At 44.3% G+C, this 12,625-nt stretch overlaps 1 protein-coding gene across 2 annotated transcripts in view; it reads left to right on the forward strand.

The window, feature by feature from the left end:
- ERBB4 (erb-b2 receptor tyrosine kinase 4) overlaps positions 1-12,625 on the forward strand; it is a 1,420,891-nt gene that overhangs the window by 1,183,602 nt on the left and 224,664 nt on the right. The window lies entirely within an intron of this gene.

Raw genomic sequence — 12,625 nt, forward strand, 5'->3', positions numbered from 1 at the left:
CAATTTTCCACCATACTCTGCAATCCCAGATTAAATATATCTATACCAATATCAGATAGATGTACCCCATCTGACCTATATATGCCATGCTCAAAACCCTCTAGATCCAGATGTCTAAAGGACGCTTCCCCAATAGAAAAGAAAAATTTAGATAAAACCCTATTAATCCGTTTTCTAATCTTTTCCATAAATAAAAACTGGGATCCACACCAAACCAACCTGGGGATGATTTCAGAAAACACCAGCGCTGCTGAAGGAAAAATATTTTTAACAAAAACAATGTCTCTTTTTATCCGAGCAATAAAATCAAGAGTTCGTACTTTCCCAATATCGTTCCCTCCAATATGAATGATTAACAAATCAGGAGATGGGTAGTACGCTGCTCTCCTCCTCAACTCAGCCAAAAGGTGCTCCCATTTCATACCCCGGCTGCTAAGCCAGAAAATGTTAACCTGTTCATGAGCAAATGCAAGGTTCTCAGTATATGTCCGAGCAGCGGCGCGCTTCTGGGCCCAATAAACAAACGAGTGACCCATAATCCAGACAGTCAGGGGCTCTGAAAACAAAAATTGATTAGGTAAGCAAATGAGGCCTGACATACAGTTGATACCGCCCTGAGGACCATCTCCCCAACTTCATAATTTTTCCTTTTTTTAGTCCCAGGCTGGCTGCCACTGTGGCGGCCCCAATTCTAAAAGAATGCGAAGATATCTTCACATCACTCTTCCCCAAAAATGACAGACACCGTTTTAAAATTAAATTAAACTGAAATTTTGTTGCCGGGTCGCCCAAGCTATGAATAAATAAAGCTCCAGCAAAAGGAGGGCGAACGCCTAACCACTGTCTAAGGTTAAAAACTGGACACAGACGAGAATTAGCAATGGACGAAAGCTTAATTAATTGACCCCTCCTCAATTGATCAGTTTTTGAGCTACTAACAGAAATAAAACAATGAGCTCTAAAAACCTTCACGTCCTCAAACATTAACCCACTAACAACCTTCTTACTATGAGAAACTAACTCCGAAATCCGCAAAGCAGCGAAAAAGGCCAAAACAAAAGCAGCCCGGAACAACAATGTCTCAAAATTATTCAAACAAACAGACGCCAGCGCAACCCATAATTCTCCTAACAAATCCATAGAAATCGGGCGTCTGGCATCAGCCTGGATTGACCCTTTCTTAAGCCCTTTAAAAAACTGCCGGATGGAGAAAAAAGAAAAAAGCGACTGAAAACCCCATATTTTCAGAAAAAATGAAATACCTGACAAGGCTTTGTGTAATGCAGAATGACTACTCCCTCCCAATAACTCAAAGTGTATATAAGCCCAAACTGCGGGCAACTCACCCCTGTGACTATCAAACCCTCTAGCATCACAAAACTGCTTCCACTTGTTCCATGCAGCAGCATAAGCTGCCCATGTATTCGGAGCCAGAGAATTCTTTATACAACCCGAGATTAAATCCCCAGAATCTGGAAGAAGTGCTCCGGACAAGCCACTTCTACCTGCCCCTTCCGTGTTCCTTCTCTCCACCCGGATAACCGCTGCAAAAAAGATAGAGATGAAACCACGGCCTGTTCCTGCACCAACACTGCTTTCAACCAGATGTTAGCTCTCAAGCATTGCAAAACAATCTGCCTCAGCAACCTGGCTGACCAAAAACACTTGGAAGAGAGCGTGTTAACAGCAAAAACAAGGCCTTTACTACTGGAACTAAAGCAAATCCTTTTATTAGCGAGAGCATCGCCCCACAGGGAAACTACCACAAAAACCGCAAATAACTCCAAAACTACCTTTTTGTCCGTCAAGCGAACAGCTGACCATTTCTTGGGCCAGGCATCCGCCGACCAGACATTCCCTAAAGAAACTAAAAAACCATGCGAAACATCTGTACAAAAAAGAAGACCTAACTCCTCCGACGAACAAAACTGCTCCTGCAGACAACTAATACCATTAAACTCACACAGGAATCTTTTCCAAACCATTAAGTCCTCCCTCATTTCAGCCGATACCCGAATATGTGCCATAGGAGAGCTAAGACCCTTCATACTGTCATATAACCTGCGGCAAAACACCCTTCCCATGGGAATGATACGAAGGGCAAAATTGAGCGATCCCAACAAAGATTGTAGTTCACGAAGAGTGACCTTCTCCTTGAATACAATGCTATCAATCAAATCCTGTAGCTGCCTCAATTTATCAGCTGGAAGGCTGCATTCCAATGAAGCCGAATCAATTGTAATACCTAAAAAATCTAACCTCTGGCAAGGGGATACTGTCTTTTCGCTGGCCACAGGGACCCCAAAATGATTCATAAACATCAAAAACCTCTGTAGCAATTCCCCACACAAATCAGAATCCCTGTGGCCCACGAACAAGAAATCATCCAAGTAGTGCAGGATCCCGCCAGATGGCACGGAATCCTGCACTACCCAATGTAAAAATGACGAAAAGCTTTCAAAATAAAAACATGACAAAGCAAACCCCATTGGTAAACACCTGTCGAAGTAAAAATCCCCATTAAAATAAAACCCTAAGGAATTGAATCCAGAAGGATGGACAGGCAGTAATCGAAATGCCGACTTTATATCAGACTTTGCCAGCAGAGCTCCGCGACCAAACCGTCGAAGGAGCTCAACTGCCAAGTCAAATGATGCATAATGAACAGATGCATCCCTGGAATCAACCTCGTCATTAAGAGACCCCCCCTTTGGAAACGATAAATGGTGTATCACCCTAAAACTGCCAGCCTCCTTTTTTGGCACTATACCCAATGGTGAAATTCGGAAATCTGCAAACGGAGGAGAAGAAAATGGGCCCGCCAATCTGTCCAAAAGCAATTCCTTCCGAATGTGCTCAGAGACAAATTGAATATGCGGCCTAATAGAAGGTAAATTGCGAACCAAAACGCATCCTTGACCCAAAAATGGCGGTACGAAAAAACCATGCTCAAAGCCATTAGCTATTATGCTGGCTTTCAGCCTGTCTGGGTACCGTTTTAACCACGGAAGCATTTTTCCCAACATCACAGGAGTCTGTGCTTTTGAGAAAAAGCTCCCGCGGATTGTTTGCTTGCTGACCAGCTGGCGCATTACGTTTAAAACATCTCGCCATGGGATGTGCACCACCGCAATTAGAACATTCATGTCTAAACCTACAGTTATTCAGCCACTTACAAGCTGATTCATTAAAAGCAAAGCAGACTCCTTTCTTCAACTGCAGATTAGGAGCCTGCTTTGCCACCATATTCCTCTGTGGTAACATTAAATTCAACCACAAACCCACGTCCTTCTCCCCCCACTTCATACTATCATGCACAGACATTTTTTGCCTAAATGACTCGTCATAGACAAGCCATGCGGTTCCCCCAAAATTGCGGTAGGCCTCCAATATTGCATCAATATGCTGGAACAGCCCACTACAATCTCCAGGAAACCGCTCACCCAAGACAGATGCATAGATTGTGAACGCCTGAAGCCAGTTATGAAAGGACTTGTAAATCTTTTTCTTATCACCGTCCAAATCACCCCTGACCTCAGACCCCACAATCCGTGACTCCCTACCAGCTGGCAAAAGTGAAAAAACATCAACATATTCTTTTTTCCAAATCTTCTCCTTCACGGCTCCACTCAAATGGAACCCCAAAGGAGAAGATTTACATGTCAACGCTTCCTTATAGCAAGTTTGGGGGATACCCTGAACCAAAGGCTCATGTAAATCTACAGGCAGCACTGGCTGGGGGGTAGCTGATCTAGCACCAGTCTGCATAAACTCCGTACAAATACTGTATATAAGGTCCCTAACACTATCTACACTACCTACACTTAGATTAGCAAAAGGAGAATGTGAGAAGGAAAGCTCACCATTCCTGAAGTCCCGATTCTCCCTCCTGCCGCTGGCATCCGATAGCTGGGGGGCAGCGACCGATGGTCCTACGGCGGCAGGCCCAGGATCGCCACAGACTTCACCGCCGTCGCTGACCGAGTCATCGGAGGTCCAGGCCTGTAGCGCCGCCGCTGCAAGGGAGCTCTTTTGCAGCAGCGGCGGCATGCTACTGCCCGCGACAACCCCCTCACCGGCACTCTGTACAGCGGCAGCCCTTCGCACGACCTCCGGCACCACGGGCGCCTCCTGATGACCCGATCTCCTGAAGTCTCGCGCCGACCTCTCGAAATCTCGCGAGACTGTTGACGCGGCCCGCGCCGATCTCGCGCGACCGCTGCCACGACCGCAGCTTCCGCTTCTTCCGGATCTTCGTACACCCTCGTGGCTCCGCGATGCTGATGACTGAGTCGCTGCCGCCGCCGCCTTCTTCCGGACACCTGCCGACGCCGCTCCAGACTTGCCGCTCCTGGACCTCATCTCCGACGCTGGCGGTGAGTAGCTCTCCTTTCTCTTCCTCGCCCTCCGCGCGATGCCGACACCATCCTCTGTCGCCGCTACAGGAACCGCCGGCACAGACACTTCTCCCCTCTCCCGGTCTACCGATACTTCAGCGGCGCCTCCGCCCAGGCAGGCTCGCATCCACTGAACGCCGTCCTCTTCGCCAGCCCTCCGAATCAGCTGCTCCAGCAGGGACTCCATGAAAACTTCTTCTTTGCTCTTCAGCTGTGAATGGCACAGCTGACCAAAACCACCCTTTTTATATCAAAAATCCTATACCGCACAACTGATACCACCAATAAAAATACTTCAAACACCCGCGCGGTGTGCTAATTGGTCGCCAGCCACACACCCGCGTTACTAAGCAGAATACCTCAGAGTCTGCTAAAATATTTGTAAACACCCGCGCAGTGTGCTGATTGGCCCCAGGCCACACACCCACGTTACTAGGCAGAATTATCCCAGGGCCCGTGTGATCATGGCAATCCCCCGCTAGTTGCTATGGGATTCTTCATTCTATTCATCCACGGATCTTTAGCTTGTAAGAAATGCTACTTTTATGTTTCTTGAGGAAGAATACATTACTCTGTCTGTGCTTAGACGAATAGGAGCTAGTTTGTTGATGTTCCTCATTAGCAGTGTGTGTCAAGTTTCTATAACCAAGAGAATTTTTATCCCCTTGGCACAATGTACAAGTGAATTATTTAAAGTGTAACATGAATATCACAGAGATAGGAGCACATTGCTTCCTAGGACTATGTTGGCATATACTATGAATTGTGCCTGTCCTTTGAAATTGAAATCTAATCCTAAAGTATATTGTACATATATGTCCTTTCTTACTTTTCTTCTTGGCTTCACATATCTCAAGATGTGTGTTGCAAGATGATGATGTTTTTAAAGAAGATCTTTCACCAAATTTTTCATGTTGAACTGGACTGGAATGTTTTTCTTTTCTTATTTCCAATCTCTGTTCCGTAGATATTCACTATTAGAGTATTTCCCACCTAGCAAGCTAACTTTTGTGCAGTTCAATTAGCTGTTTTCACATAGCTTTTACTGGGGGCGTTTACTTCCTTTCCCTGTATGATGCTAACCAGGGATGATCGAATATCACAAATATTCGGCAATATTCGGCTTCGCGAATATCTGATGAATAGTTCGCCACTATGCGAATATTCGATGCGCAATGTAAGTCTATGGGAAGCCTGCATAGTTGCTATTCGGCAACTATTCGGGTTTCCCATACAGTTACATTGCGCATCGAATATTCGCAAATCGTCGAATAGTGGCGACCTATTCAGCGAATATGGGCGTTGCTGAATATTTGCAATATTCATTCATCCCTAATGCTAGCCAATTACAGTCATGGTCGAAATGTTTTTTTTTTTTGCGTTTCTCTTGCAGAAATAATAACAATCATAGTATTTGGCAGCTAAGGAGTTCATATTTGTTAACTTCAAGTGCGTACAATTAGTTTTCACAGGGTGCAATTGCAAGAAAGGTGTGTGTCATCTTTACTCCCAGCACTCTCTAATCATGCAGGAGGTTAGACCAGGAGATCAGGGATGTATCACATCTCCTACACTGAGGATCTTGCTTAAAGTTATTGAGGGGGAATGTTCTTCTTACTCCGGTGTGTTTCCCATTAGGTGCAAAATAGTTTGATTACTATTATCACTGCAATAGAAAAGCAAAATTAAAACAAGTTTTATTCTGTTCTTCAGCCATTATAATATTATGTGTCCTGTTAAATGTGAAAAAAATCAGTGAAAAGTGCTCTATAAAGAAAACAAGATACTCTGCTGTGTGATGTTTATAATATATGTGTCTGTATGTGTCCATATGGCTACCAGCCACCTTAGTAGTCTTTCAGCAGTGCCTTGTCTTCTTTGCTAGGAAGACAGTGCTTAAAGACAACCAATTATCAGGATTTTTGTATATAAGCTAAAGCCAGCGCTATACTGGCACTATCAGGCTGATTCTATACATACATGTAATGGTCAGCTCAGATGTTTAGGTTTTGAAATCCAAAAAAGTAAAGTTTATAAAATCGGGAGCTTCTTGAGTGATAGCAGCTATCTGGGGGTTTTTCATAGTTATCCCCTCCCCTTGTTAGAATTGGCATAAGTATTATACAATCAATGTAACTTTTCACTTCCAGAATCTGTGGTGAGGTCATACCCATGTGACCAGAGGGGGTGTGGCCTCAGCCTATAGGAAATGTGTTGCTTCCTGATATCAGCTTTGTTGTCTGAGGCCCCACCCCTACTGGTCACATGGGTATGACCTCACCAAAGATCCTGGAAGTGAAAAGTTACATCAATTGTATAATACTTATGCTAATTCTAACAGGGGGAGGGGTTAACTTTGAATACCCCCCCAGATATTATCTGATCTTCAGCTGCTGTCACTCAAGCAGCTGCCGATTTTATAAACTTTACTTTCTTGGATTTCAAACCCTAAACATCCGAGCTGACCACTACAGGTATGTATAGAATCACCCTGATAGTGCCAGTATAGCACTGGCGTTACGTTCTTTATGAAATTCCTGGTGATTGGTTCCCTTTAAAAGCTCTTTCCGATAGTGCTTGTAAGTTGTAATCTAAAGCTGATTGGATCGCTGAATCTGGCCAGTTTCAGTGCCACTGATGCAGCAGAGGCAAAGTTGTCTGTACTTGCAGCATTGGTGAACACACAGTTCAGACCAGCAATGCAATGATGCCACTGGTCCAAACTGTTAAAGGGGTTATCCGGCTTATTTTGACTTTTTTTTTATTATTACCCTATTGGGCTACATTGGGGCAAGTAAGTAGATAGTGACCACTTACCTGCCCTGCTGTCAGCCCCTCTCCCACGGCTCAGAGTGGTCATGTGACTGCTCCTGCCGCGATTTTGCTGCTTCCGGTCATTTCATGTCAACATGGGCAGGACCATGTTGACATGCAAATCTGGGAACAGCATATTGCCGCCCTGCTGGGCGGGTACAGTGCGTGCAGTCACCGCCCCCCTTCCCTGCACCCTCCCACACATTCCCCTGCACCCCGTACTCTCCCCGCCCACGGTGTCACCGCCAGCACCGGGCCCCCTGCTTACAGTGCTTAGAATAGCAGGAGTGCCCGTGCAGTCTGTGTCCCGTTCCCTGCCAGCCCCGCGGCTGCTCGCACTGCAGAGTATCAGCAGCTTTTCACAGTGCGTGCAGCCTCGGGGATGACAAGCGCTGCTGGCAGGAGGTTAGATGAGATCATTACCTCCTGTGACGATCTCCTCCTCTGCCAACGTCACCGCTGTCACCGACTTCTATGCCCGCCACGTTCTCACATCATGTCTCGCAGGCGGCCCGAGACTGTCACTAGCGGTGACGTCACGGGCTCTCGCGATACTGCTGAGAACGCGGCGGGCATAGAAGTAAGTGACGGCGCTGACGTCAGTAGAGCAGGAGATCGTCACTGCAGGTAATGATCTCATCTAACCTCCTGAAGTCAGCGCTCATCATGCCCTGCAGTGACCTGGGCTATTGATGTTAGCTCAGGTCACTGCATTACTCTCCCAGCCAATGGGGAACATTCTGTTCTTCATTGACTGGGACATTGACTATGGTATGGATGTCGTGGGACCACCTTATTGGATTACGCCGGATCCTGATTTTATTGTTCTTTTCAATAAATTGGTGAAAGAGGGAATGTTTTGGGAGTGTGTTTTCAAATAAAACTTTTTTTGTTGTCTATTTTTTTTTTTATTACTAACTGGGTTGGTGATGTCGGGTATCTGATAAACGCGTGACATCACCAACTGCTGGACTTGATGCTAGGTGACCTTACACATCTGGCATCAACCCCGTATATTACCCCGTTTGCCACCGCACCAGGTCAATGGGATGAGTTGGGGCGAAGCGCCAGGATTGGCGCATCTAATGGATGCTCCACTTCTGGGGCGGCTGTAGCCTGCTATTTTTAGGCTGGGGAGTGTCCAATAACAGTGGACCTCCCTAGTCTGAGAATACCAGAACACAGCTGTCCGCTTTATCTTGGCTGATGATCCGATTTGGGGGGGACCCACGTTTTTTGCTTTAAATTATTTATATAATTTAAAATAACAGTGTGAAGTGCCCTCTGTTTTGGATTACCAGCCAAGGTGAAGCTGCCAGCTGTGGTCTGCAGGCTGCAGCCATCTGCTTTACCCTAGCTGGCTACAAAAGATAGGGGGGACCCCACGTAGTTTTTTTTAATCATTTATTTTTTGGCTAAATACAAGGCTAAGCACCCTTTAGTGCCACATGAAAGTCACAAAAGGGTGCCAGCTTAGAATATGCAGGGAGGTGGGACATTATATAGGTCTTTCTCATCTATCTATCTATATCTATCCCATTCATACATCCGTCTATCTCTCTGTCTCTATATCTATCTATTCATCTCTATATCTACTCATCTATTTATCTTTCTTGCTGCTTCCGTTTTTGCGGTCCGCAAAAAAACAGAAGGCGCACGGATGACATGGATGCATCCGTGAAAAAAACGGACCGTTTTTTTGCGGACCGCAAAAACGGAACAGTCATGTGAATGTAGCCTACATGTGTTCCCTATGGGGGTGGGGGTCAGTACAGAACAATGGGGGGGTCAGCACAGAGTGCCGTTTGTGTGTGTGACTGGGGGGTTTGCAGAGCCCGATGTGTGTGGGGGGCGCAGAGCCCAATGTGTGTGGGGGGCGCAGAGCCCGATGTGTGTGAGGGGGCGCAGAGCCCTATGTGGGGCTATTTCCAATACTAGAGTGATAACAGGTCAGGTGCTGGGGCAGAATACTGACAGGGAATGTGTGTGCAGGGGGCGGGCAGGGGGCGAGGCTGGACAGTGAGGGCGGGCAAGGGGCGAGCCTGGACACTGAGGGCAGGCAGGGGGTGAGCCTGGACACTGAGGGTGGGCGGTGCCAGCTCTGACTGGGAGGTGTGGCACAGGAAGAGGTCAGTTTGCTGGAGCTTAATGTAAACAAGGAGCTGCAGGGAATAAAGGGATAATTCAAGAGGAACAAAAGTTAGAAAACAAAAAATAACAATGTAGGGGTGATTTATATGACAATACAGCACAGATAAACTCAAAAATGTTTGGTAAGCTAATGTCGGACAACTCCTTTAATTAGGAGTCCATCACTCTCACCCCTGAAATCAAATGATAAAACAGTCTCTTTAATAGACCCTTTTTATCATGATAAAAATTTAGAGGGTCCCAGTTTCTGTACCTTTAACTCCTTTTCTACTCTAGCCTACGATGAAAAAAACTGTAGCCACCACACTACCATAGAACAGCATGGAAGCCGCACTACCCTTTGTAATCATATACCACCAAATAAGCAAATGTTAACGCCTTGAGTGACCTAGAGTCTAAAAGACGAAAAATAGTTGTAGGAACCTTTCCGAAATAATAAAATTTCAGGTCTGTTGGGACTTTTCCTACAGAGATCATAGAAGCATAGAAAAGTACTAGACTAGACCCAGAGCGAAGGATTTGTACATACACAAAATGGTTATTTAAAATTATAATGTTTCTGTAAATTATTAATAAGAAATATTGGATTTTTTGCTGCAGTCTATCCATTAATGGAGACTTAGGAGTAGTTCTTCAGCCAGTTCTTCTACCTGTTGCTGGTACATAGTATATTGCTGATGGTTTTCTGTTCATATGTTAGTCAAACCCTTTGATATTTTGCTTCTATTTCCCATCACAGTCAGTTCCACATGTTACAGTGTGTATATAACTGGGGCATCCCAGCTTCATATAGTTACTTTTTAAGACTTGCAGTCTGCCTCGTCTCTTGAGGTTGACTGCTTGGTTATGCTCAGAGGGAACTTCTGACTTCCCTCCTCATATGCCTATTTTCTCTTCAAATATTTATTCGTCTGTGATCGCTTCTTCTGCCTCAATTTATTTTACATTAGACAGCTTTGTTTTGTTAGACGTATATTCTATCCATATATTCTATCCCTGTCTTATACTTCATAGCAAAGTGCTGAGACAACAAATGTTAGTACAGTTCCTTCACTTTATACTAAATATACACAGAAAGTGCTTTATAAAAGCAAAAATCCTACAGATCCATTTGTTTCTTTGCAATTTATTTTAATTTGTAACTCACTTGACTTTATTTTTTTGAACAACTCAAAACTTCCAAAATCATAGACAGGTAAAACTTATGGGCCAATTGGAAAACCGTAATGGGCATCTGTCTCTGAATTTTCAAAATTTAATCTGAGGCCACCACCCTTATCTGCTTTATTACCGCAGTCCATTGACCTGTATCTAGCCCTTAACTCCCCCGCATAAGCTAAAAAATACCTTTTATACTTCTAGCCTATGGCACAGTCCTGTCCAATGGGCGTCTGTTTTTTTTTTCTCAATACCTCCTCAACCCTCCAGCTGCCGTCTTCCTGACTTTATCGATGTGCATGATGTGTCCACTAGCGGGCCACTTGGGAGGAACAATATATGGGCCCTTTTCAGTCCCAATAACTCATCAAAATAGACAATTCTCCCTGCTTTGGAGGTAGAAATGGGCACCTCAATCTCTTGGACCCCTGTGCAGCTGCACAGGTTGCACCAATGATAGGTCCGCCCCTGAATGTGTCCAATATGATCCACAGATCAATGTGAATCTTGTGCCTATGCGCTTGAAATTTGAGGATGCACAGATGCTCTATGCTCTACCCTATTAAAGGTCAGAGCAAAGTCGTATAATGAACTGGGAATTATTAACCCAAAAGTGAACTCAGTGTCAATGCATGTGCAGTATACATCTTTGGTCTGCCCTTAGAAGGGTAGAGCATAGAGCGCATGCACAAGCCTGTGCTTCAACTATATAAGTGCAACGTTCATGGTGATCTGTGGATGACGTTGGACAAGTCATCCAAATCAATCAAGCTTCCTGAAAGCAGCTGCAGGGATTGAGGAGGTCACCGACCATTGAAACAGACCTCACTGTATGCCAAAAGTATATAAGGTATATTTTGGCATATGCAAGAGGAGTATAGGGCTTAAATGCAGGTTGATAGACTACAGTAATAGAGCAGTTAAGGCTGCTGGCTTTAGACTACATTAGGAAAATCTGGTGACAGCTTCCTAGAGTAGTAATGCAATACCAGTGTTCCCCTATTCATTGTTAGCATTCTAGAGTGCAGCTGTATGTATTTTTGTAGTTATACTGTGTTTTCACCTGGCACTTGTTCACACTTATTGGATGTGCGGGTTAGTCATTTTGATATATTTGTGGTGCATTTTTTCTGACTAAGCACTCTGCTCTATAACCAGGCTGTGTTCATCCTCCTTTATAGCTGTATCCATTCTGCCCAGACATGTAGGCTTTTAACCCAGATAGTGGTATTTCAAGTTCGGGTCCCGGTATATTTAGATCACCTTGTCGTGGTGATTGGGCTCACATGCATTGGCCAATACATAAGCTAAGAATCTCTTTTTTCAAATATTCTTGTAACAGTAATGTAATGCCAGAGTTCCCTTATTCAGGGTTAACATTCTAGAGTGCAGCTATATGTATTTTGTAGTTACATTTTGTTTTCAGCTGCCACCTGCTCACACTTATCGGATGTGTAGGTCAGTCGTTTTTGATATATTTGAGGTTCCCTTTAAGTGAGAAACATTATCAGTACTACATTCATCAATATATACAATATAAAAGGTCCCACAGCAACAATGCAAGGATGCCATTGCTACAATAATTAAAAATTGTTCTTATGATTTGCAATATTATTAAAAAACAGTTCATGTCCTTTTTGAGAAATCTCCTCCATCCATGAATACCAGTTCAATTCATGTTCATTTGTATCTGACCACTTTTACTTCTTTCCCAGTTCACATTGCCACTGACTAAGTTAAGGTCCCAAATAGAGCAATTAGTGAAATAATGTCTTATGCAGCCAGGATTATGTTCAATTGATTTTTTTTCTACTCACAGTAGATAAAAAGTTGACTATCATAACCATAAAGACTTCATAAACCCATCTCGAGTTTCGCCTAGGTTAGCTTCCTCTTGAGTATGAACCATTGACATAGCATCCTGTCATTTTAACCTTTAGACCATGATAAAAAAATTGCTTTTCATATCCAGCAAAACTGAAAACGCATTATAACATAACGTGGAATTTGTAGCATGCTTCATATAGCTACCAAATTGTCCTCTTTGGCTGTAAGGGCCAACTGCAACGGCTTGTTTGCTGAAACTAGACAATCTAACTGAACGG

This window comes from Anomaloglossus baeobatrachus, chromosome 7 (assembly GCF_048569485.1).
Source record: "Anomaloglossus baeobatrachus isolate aAnoBae1 chromosome 7, aAnoBae1.hap1, whole genome shotgun sequence".
In the NCBI taxonomy this organism is placed as follows: Eukaryota; Metazoa; Chordata; class Amphibia; order Anura; family Aromobatidae; genus Anomaloglossus; species Anomaloglossus baeobatrachus.